This window comes from Misgurnus anguillicaudatus, chromosome 2 (assembly GCF_027580225.2).
Source record: "Misgurnus anguillicaudatus chromosome 2, ASM2758022v2, whole genome shotgun sequence".
Taxonomy (NCBI): Eukaryota; Metazoa; Chordata; class Actinopteri; order Cypriniformes; family Cobitidae; genus Misgurnus; species Misgurnus anguillicaudatus.
The window spans coordinates 9,626,949-9,635,011 of record NC_073338.2 but is presented as its reverse complement, the minus strand read 5'-3'; the positions used below and the strand labels follow the sequence as shown (position 1 = coordinate 9,635,011).

At 44.6% G+C, this 8,063-nt stretch overlaps 1 pseudogene; it reads right to left on the bottom strand.

The window, feature by feature from the left end:
* Positions 1-926: 926 nt before the first annotated feature.
* LOC129415980 (uncharacterized) lies at positions 927-4,135 on the bottom strand (annotated as a pseudogene).
* Positions 4,136-8,063: the final 3,928 nt, after the last annotated feature.

Genomic DNA, 8,063 nt, shown 5'->3' with positions numbered 1-8,063 from the left:
GGTTGCACTTTGAAAATTTATATTTATGAATGTGATATTTGAATAACAGAACCATAAGGTTTATGAAATATAATTTTTCTATACTAAAGGGCGATTTATAGTCGTGCGTAGGTCCTACGGCGTAGCAGCGACGGCGTAGGTTCCGCGTCGGTTTTCATTTATACTTGTGCGTCGCCGTCCGCGTCGACGTGCAAACACACGCGAAACCGCTGGTTGGCAGTAATCACGCGTGTAACCACAGTAGCAGCAGAAGTCGTCACAGAAGAAGAAGCTAAGCAAGTAAACCCACAAACAAAGAAGAAATAGCAACTTGTTGTGCATAATTTGAGAAGACCAGCAATGATGGAAGTAAATAAACAGCGACTTATGTTTCAGTTTGAGTTAAATCACTCCTCAACTTGGCTCATCTTTGTTTTCACCGTCTCAAACGGAAATACCTATGACACAGTTTTTTTACCTGAAGGGAGGGGTTCTGGTGGACCAATCACAGCGCTTACGGTCCGCGTAGAGCCGACGCGCTGTTAGAAATTTTGTGAGGTGCGCGTCAGGCTACGCAGAGCTACGCACAGGCTACGGATAGCCTACGCCGTAGCTACGCCGTAGGACCTACGCACGACTATAAATCGCCCTTAAGCTTTTATGGTTTTTATGACACGAAGGGGCTGAATGCTTTCTCTCCAGCAATTTGCACTAGACATTTCAACATAGCAGTGGAATTAAAACCCGTATTTTGAGTGCCTCTGCCTTTTGTTCATGTTCGTTTTTAACTATACAGTTCAACTACCAATGTAACATTCCATACATTTTATGAAGTAAACATTATGTTGTGACATTAAATGAATGCTGTGCAAATACATCCACTGATGCTACTGGACACATCTTCAGTGATGTTCCTGGAATCATTGAGTGTTTCGGGTCTTTCAACATCAGACACCCTCATCCAGGTGACCCAGCTGTGGCTGATCAGACCCCAGCTTGTGTCCAGTTGGCGAATCGAGCTACATTGACCCCCATGGATCTCCTCTCTTGAGCCATATCCATCTCGAGGCTTTCTCTGCTGCTTCAGTGGTGTTACGGATGGCTCTTCTTCTCTTCGCTCTATTAATGCCTAAAAGACTGAAGGCTCTGTACAAGGATCGTGCTACAAAGCCCCTGCATTTTACCTCTATTGGGAGACACCGTGCTCTCCACCCAGCTTGTCGACACTCTCTGACCAGTCCCTCATACTTGGTGAGCTTCCTCTCAAAGGCCTCTTCCAATCGGTCTTACCCAAGGGACTGTAAGCTCCAGTAGAACTATTTGTTTGGTGGAATTAGACAAGAGAACAACATCTGGTCTTAAGGTGGTAGTCACAACGTGGCCAGGGAACTTGAGTTGCCGCTCCAAGTCCACCAACAGCTCCCAATCCCGCGCCGTGGCCAGGATGCCTGCAGATGTTTTCACGGCTGGTTTTGGCTGCTCTCCCGCTCTGACAAAGGCAATGGCTTGCCTGGAGGGGAGGGAGCGCTTGGCCCCCTCAACTCCTGTAGCAATGGCTTCAGCGATGGCCTTTAACACCTGGTCATGCCTCCACCGGTACCTTCCCTCTCCCAGTGCCTTTGAGCAGCAACTCAGAATGTGCTCTAGGGTTCCACACTTGGAGCACAGTGGGCATGCTGGTGACTCCACCTTGCCCCATATGTGAAGGTTTTATGGGCTGGGAAGCACATCATATACCGCCTGGATGAGAAATTTGATCCGCTGTGGCTCTGCCTTCCACAGCTCTGCCCATGTCACCTTCCTCTCGATCGCATTCTCCCATCGTATCCAGGCACCCTGTTGCCTCATTCCTACTGTCCTGCTGGTTCTCTCATCCTCAATCGCCGCTCTCACCTCCTCCTGGACCTGGCAGCGCTTCTCCTTTCTGTTGATGGTACCTATGTGGGGAGTTGGAAAGGAACCCAGTCCAGCCCTACCTCTTGTTACAACCCCCACCAGTCTTTTGTGGTGTAATCTTGCCTCTGCTTGTCGAACAGCTTCCTTAGTCTTCCACTTCCGGCCAGTCCTCACTTCAATCCCAGCCGTTGCCACCATAAAATCACTTGAGTCTCTGTATAGCAACACTTCCCTAGCTCTTGTTACCTTGAACTCCTCTTCCAAGGACTTGAGTGGCAGTTGCAATTTGATACGGTGCCTGTAGAGTGTGATGCTACTCAGACTTTTTGGAAGCCCCAACCATCTTCTGAGGTGGCTACTGACTTTCCTCTCTAAGGTTCCCACAGTTGAAATTGGTACCTCGTAGACAAGTAGTGGCTACAGAATCCTAGGGAGAATGCCATGCTGGTATAACCAAGCTTTAAACTTCCCTGGCAAACCAGTTCGGTCCACTGACTTTAGCCATCTGTCCAGCTCAGTACAGGTTGCCTGGATGGATGCAGAGTCCCTCATGGTGCTGTCAAACACCTTGCCTAGGCTCTTAACAGGCTTCTCAGTATTGGTTGGGATTGTTACACCTGCGACGCTGAACCAAAATTCTTCGTCCACCTTTCCTCTTCTCAGCACCATTGATCTTGACTTGGCTGGCTTAAAATGCATCCTTGCCCACTCCATTAGCTTTTCGAGACCCTTAAGAATCCACCGGGAGCCTGGGACGGATTCTGTAGTGACAGTGAGGTCATCCATAAAAGCTCTGATCGGTGGCTGACGTTGAGCTGACTTCGTCTTGGGCCCTCTACACTCTGATTCAGCAGACTTTGTGAGCATATTCATAGCCAGGGAAAACAGAATTACAGAGATGGTACAGCCTGTGATAATTCCAATCTCTATCTTATGCCAGCCTGATGTCACTGCTCCTGCAGTTCTCATCCTGAAATTGTCGTAATAGTCAGCGATGAGGTCTCTGACTCTGCTATGGACGTGATGTTTTGTCAAAGTGAGCTGCACCAGCTTGTGTGGTATTGAACCATATGCATTTGCCAGATCGAGCCACAGCACTGACAAATTGCCCTTGTTCTCTCTGGCCTCTCTGATGAGCTGTGTTACCACTTCTGTGTGTTCCAAGCACCCATGTATTCCTGCGACTCCACCCTTCTGTACTGTCAATAAATCTGTTCTTTGAGAGGAAGGTGCTCAGTCGGTTGGAGATAGCACTGAAGAAGATCTTGGCTTCAATACATAACAGGGAGATGATGCGAAACTGGTCTATCTTCTTGGAGTTCTCCTCCTTTGGAATCCAACCCCCTTCGACAACTCTCCACTGTTCAGGAATCCTACCCCTCCTCCAGATGACGCGCAGGATCTTCCACAGGCGCAGTAGGAGTTTAGGACAGTTCTTGTAAACTTTATAAGAAGTGCCGCTTGGTCCTGGAGCGGAACTCGCTCGCGCCTTCCTGACAACCTCTCGAACCTCCTTTAGCTACAGCTCTGACATATTGAACTGTACACTTGGCTCAGGAGGGTCTATCAGGGTTCTGCACTCCCCCAGTTCTTGCTCTCTCTCTGGGTCGCTGTATGTTTCCTCCAGGTGGTGATTCATCTCCTCCTGAGAGCAGACCAGCTGGCCACTACGCTTCTGTCCTAGCAGCTCCTTAGTAAATTTGAAAGGGTTGGCAATAAATGCCGCTCGCTTCTGTGCTCTTTCACGGCGGCGCCTCCGATGCCACTCTGCCCGCCGGAGGATCCTGATCTTCTTTTGTAGGATGCTCATCAGCTGTGCCAGGCCGATCCTTTCCTCCTTTCCTGCCTGCTTGTACTGTTGCTTCAGGGTCTTCATCTCCTGTCTGATGTTGTGGATTTTCACTTCTCGATGGTTTTTTGAGTAAGGTCCTTTGGAGCCTCCTTCCTTCGACTCTTCGCCAAACCATTCGGCTACGATGCTGGTAATGATCGTTGTCATGGTTTGCAGTTTCCTGTCAACGTCTCCCCTGGTGGTCTCCAGAATCTGGTTGACATCGTTGTCAAACTGCATCCATAATGAGGTCATGTTAGCTGCCGGCCACTTGATCCACCTCCTTTTAGACTTAATGCTAGGGGGATTCATTTGCAACACATGGAGGTTCCGGGCACTGTGGGGGGACTCCGGGCTCGGCTCCTCCTGCGTCTCACCAGGTGGCATACCTGTGTGTTGTGTTGGTCCTGTCCCCACCAGACACTTCATCCTTCCTTGGTGAATCTTTAGGACTCACTCGTTCTTACAGATTTTGCCGCATGTACACTGCTTACTCGTAGTCGTTTGTCCATTGCCTTGTTCTAATACCATTGTATCCGTCCTGTTGGGGTGCTCATCCTCCCCCCCTCTCGGGCACCCCTGGGGGTATTTTTCCATTAGGTTCATCGTAGCTTGTTGTGGGAGTCCCCCTAACAGAAGACACATATTGGGTTGCCAGCCCAATCTGCCCCAGTTGCCGTCTCTCCGAGCTGTCACCAACTCTCCGGTAGTCACCACACTTTTCGTGGTTGTCAACCAGTCTTTCCTGGTCGTCACTGATTGAATCAGGTTAAAGCTGTGCAAATACATCCACTGATGCTACTGGACACATCTTCAGTGATGTTCCTGGAATCATTGGGTGTTTCGGGTCTTTCAACATCAGACACCCTCATCCAGGTGACCCAGCTGTGGCTGATCAGACCCCAGCTTGTGTCCAGTTGGCGAATCGAGCTACATTGACCCCCATGGATCTCCTCTCTTGAGCCATATCCATCTTGAGGCTTTCTCTGCTGCTTCAGTGGTGTTACGGATGGCTCTTCTTCTCTTCGCTCCATTAATGCCTAAAAGACTGAAGGCTCTGTACAAGGATTGTGCTACAAAGCCCCTGCATCCTACCTCTATTGGGAGACACCGTGCTCTCCACCCAGCGTGTCGACACTCTCTGACCAGTCCATCATACTTGGTGAGCTTCCTCTCAAAGGCCTCTTCCAATCGGTCTTCCCAAGGGACTGTAAGCTCCAGTAGAACTATTTGTTTATATAAAAATGAAAACTATAAACAAAAATAATTTAGAAATCAGAATTTTGCATTTAAAGCTAAATATCAACATGAGTCATCCCAGGGTTATAGATGTGACATTTGCAGTGAAAACTCAATAGAATGCAGTCATTACCAATACATTTAACAACCTTTTTAAAATTTTCTAAATATCTAATGTTAAGAGTCCAGACAACCGCTATCAGTCTATACTCAAATTTTCTATTTTAGACGAGGGAATAATGTATGCGCTTTAGTTGTGACAAAAAGGACACTGCTTTTGGGAGACAATACACTGTAAGAATTTCATAAATTAAAAGGCATTGCCCAGGAGCAATAATAACCCCAAAAATGGGGAAGGGATGAATCTTCAATGAACAAACTATATTTATTTAAATTTTCGTATGCACATTTATGAGGAATAAAAAGATTTACAGACATGACAATTATGACATTTTCTTTGAAAATATCAAAGTATGGGGAAACATGGTTAAAACTTTTAACAGACATTGGTATTTAAACCATGTATGTATTGACATATGAGATACCAGTGTGATTAAAAACTTTACTTTTCGTGATAAGTTTGACATTTTATACCTGCAAACTAATCGCCGTTTTGAATTGGAAAAGGTCATCCACGTGAATCATGTAGATCCGAAGTTTTTTTTTTCGGGGGGGGGGGGGTCTCAACTTCCCATAAACGGGAGTTTCAAACACCTACTGCGGTCTGCTTCACAAAAACAATAAAAGCTCTTTGGTCATCACGTGAGGTCATCACAGTGTGGTTAAGGTTAGCATAGCCGATTGGTCAATGGATGGGAGCTGAACAAATGGGGTTAAGTGTAGGGCGGGTCTTTGCGTTGCCAGCAGATTCTCTAAAAAGGCCTTAGCTGCATCAGCTTTCCCCGTGGATTAAACTTTTCACGCTACCGCTACCCACCAGAGGCCGTTTAAGGAGGATACATTCTGTGGCGATACTTTAATGGACACTGACATTAGTTTTGAGGCACTTTTGCAGCGCTTGTCCGATTGCTGCAGGTTTTTGAAAATATAAGCCATTCTTGCTGCTCATAAAGGTTTTAAACATTGACATGCGCTCTTTTATATGAAGAGTTTGGTTCCAAAACGCAATAAATCCATTTTGACAAATTTTGGTAAAAACGTGTTTTCTATACCAAGAAAGTGACAAGATGAAAACAACTATTTTCTGTTACAAACTTTCACATAGCATCTTTAGGTTATAAAAACATAAAAAATTCAAATCCATAAGTTGATTTTCAAAGATTTATTATAAAAACGGATAATTTTTTCCACAAAATGCAATAAATCCATGACAAGTTTTTATTCAAAATGCTATAAATCTATTGAATCAATAGCCTATATAAATGTGCATTCATCTCTGCCATGTTATATTCATTTAGTTGACTAGTTGTACACACTAATTAAAAATAAAAACATTAATGTCATTAATCAAAACACTTACTTTGTCATATTAAGATCACTGTCATTGCGGTTACTTGACGTCTTCGCTTAACGTCTTTCACAGCGATCATCTGTAAAATGTTTTTGGTCCTGCTCGATTTTCGTTGACTTTGAGTAAAATTATGTAAAGTTTTTCATAAGATCCTCTGTGGTCAATGTGTTAGCATGAGAAGCTTGATGCTGTCGGGAGAACAAGCACCCGTCTCCCGAGTGCCTCTCAGGGAAAATATTAGATGCTGATGGCTTACGTTTCTTTCCCATCACAGAAAACCATCACAGGTTTAGCGATGCAATTAAAGTATTATTTTGTTTTGTTTGTTGATCACGAAGTACAAAGTAGATGAGGAAAACCAGGACTCCGTGGATTCAGCGCGTACATTGCGTGACTGGTGGGCTGTAATATCAGAAATGGATTTATTGCGTTCTGTAAAAAAGGAGCAGTGGCGTTTATCGCATTGGATTTTGCGTAAAATTAAGAATTTACTTTTAACTACTGACCTGATATAATACTGATTTTGGCAGTAACTAATTTTTTTCAAAAATGGCGTTTATCGCGTTTTGGAACCAAACTCTTCATATGTTAATGGCATTAATTAGGCATCGTTTAAAGGCGGAAATCTGTAACTGTTCAGATGCATACTAGTTCAAGATCATTTGCGATTTATAGATTTCACATCTGAAAGAAAGGGGTGCGCGCGTTTTCTGTGCGTGCGTTTGTTTTGTGAATCACACGTACGCGTTTTTGATAAATGATCGTAAGGGGCTTTTAAGGGGCTTTTTACACCTGGTCACTTCATGCGTTTTCTTTGATCGGATAACTATCTGATCGTAAAAAGACCAGGTGTAAATGCCCTTCGAAACATTTTCGAGAAGGATTTAAATCCGATCGCTCAAACCACTTCAGGAGGTGGTCTGGGACGCATTTCAGGTGAAACTGGACAAGTGTAAATACATCTGGTTGATGAAACCACATCTTTCAGCGCATAACTCCTCCCAAACGTAAGCACGTCACCCAGAAGTTTGCCGTCAAAGAGGTAAACAAACAAAGACGACAAGCTCGTTGCTTTATGGAGCGACGACAGCGGGTAAAAAGCTTCCTAGAATCAATAAAATAGTCTAATGACAAACTCAAATGATATTAAACAAAGAAATAAAACTTTAAAAGAGAGTTTTGTGAATGCTTTTCCCATCATGGACCTGCATTAAATCACCACGCTGTCACTCTCCTGCTGCGCTGTACTACGAGCTTCAGCTCATGCCGAGCAAGGAGACGCAAGTCCCCAGCCCAACATACAGTAAAACATACAGTAAGTGCTGCCTATTGTTGCATAAACATCATCTTAAGTTTTTTAAGGCGGAGTAATAAATAGTGTATTTGCATTTTTGGCGGGGGTAAAAGATCGGATTCATATCGGTTTTGCCAAGACGCATTTATGTGGCCAAATGTAAATGGAACAGTTTTAACAAATCAGATAACGTTAGCTATCAGAGAAAACACATGAAGTGACCAGGTGTAAAAAGGCGCTAAGATCAAATGTACGCTGGTTTCTACGGAGCATTTTATAAATGAGGCCCCTGCTCTCGCAGTTAAGTTAGCCTTAAAGGAAAACACCACCGTTTTTTAAAATTTTACTATGTT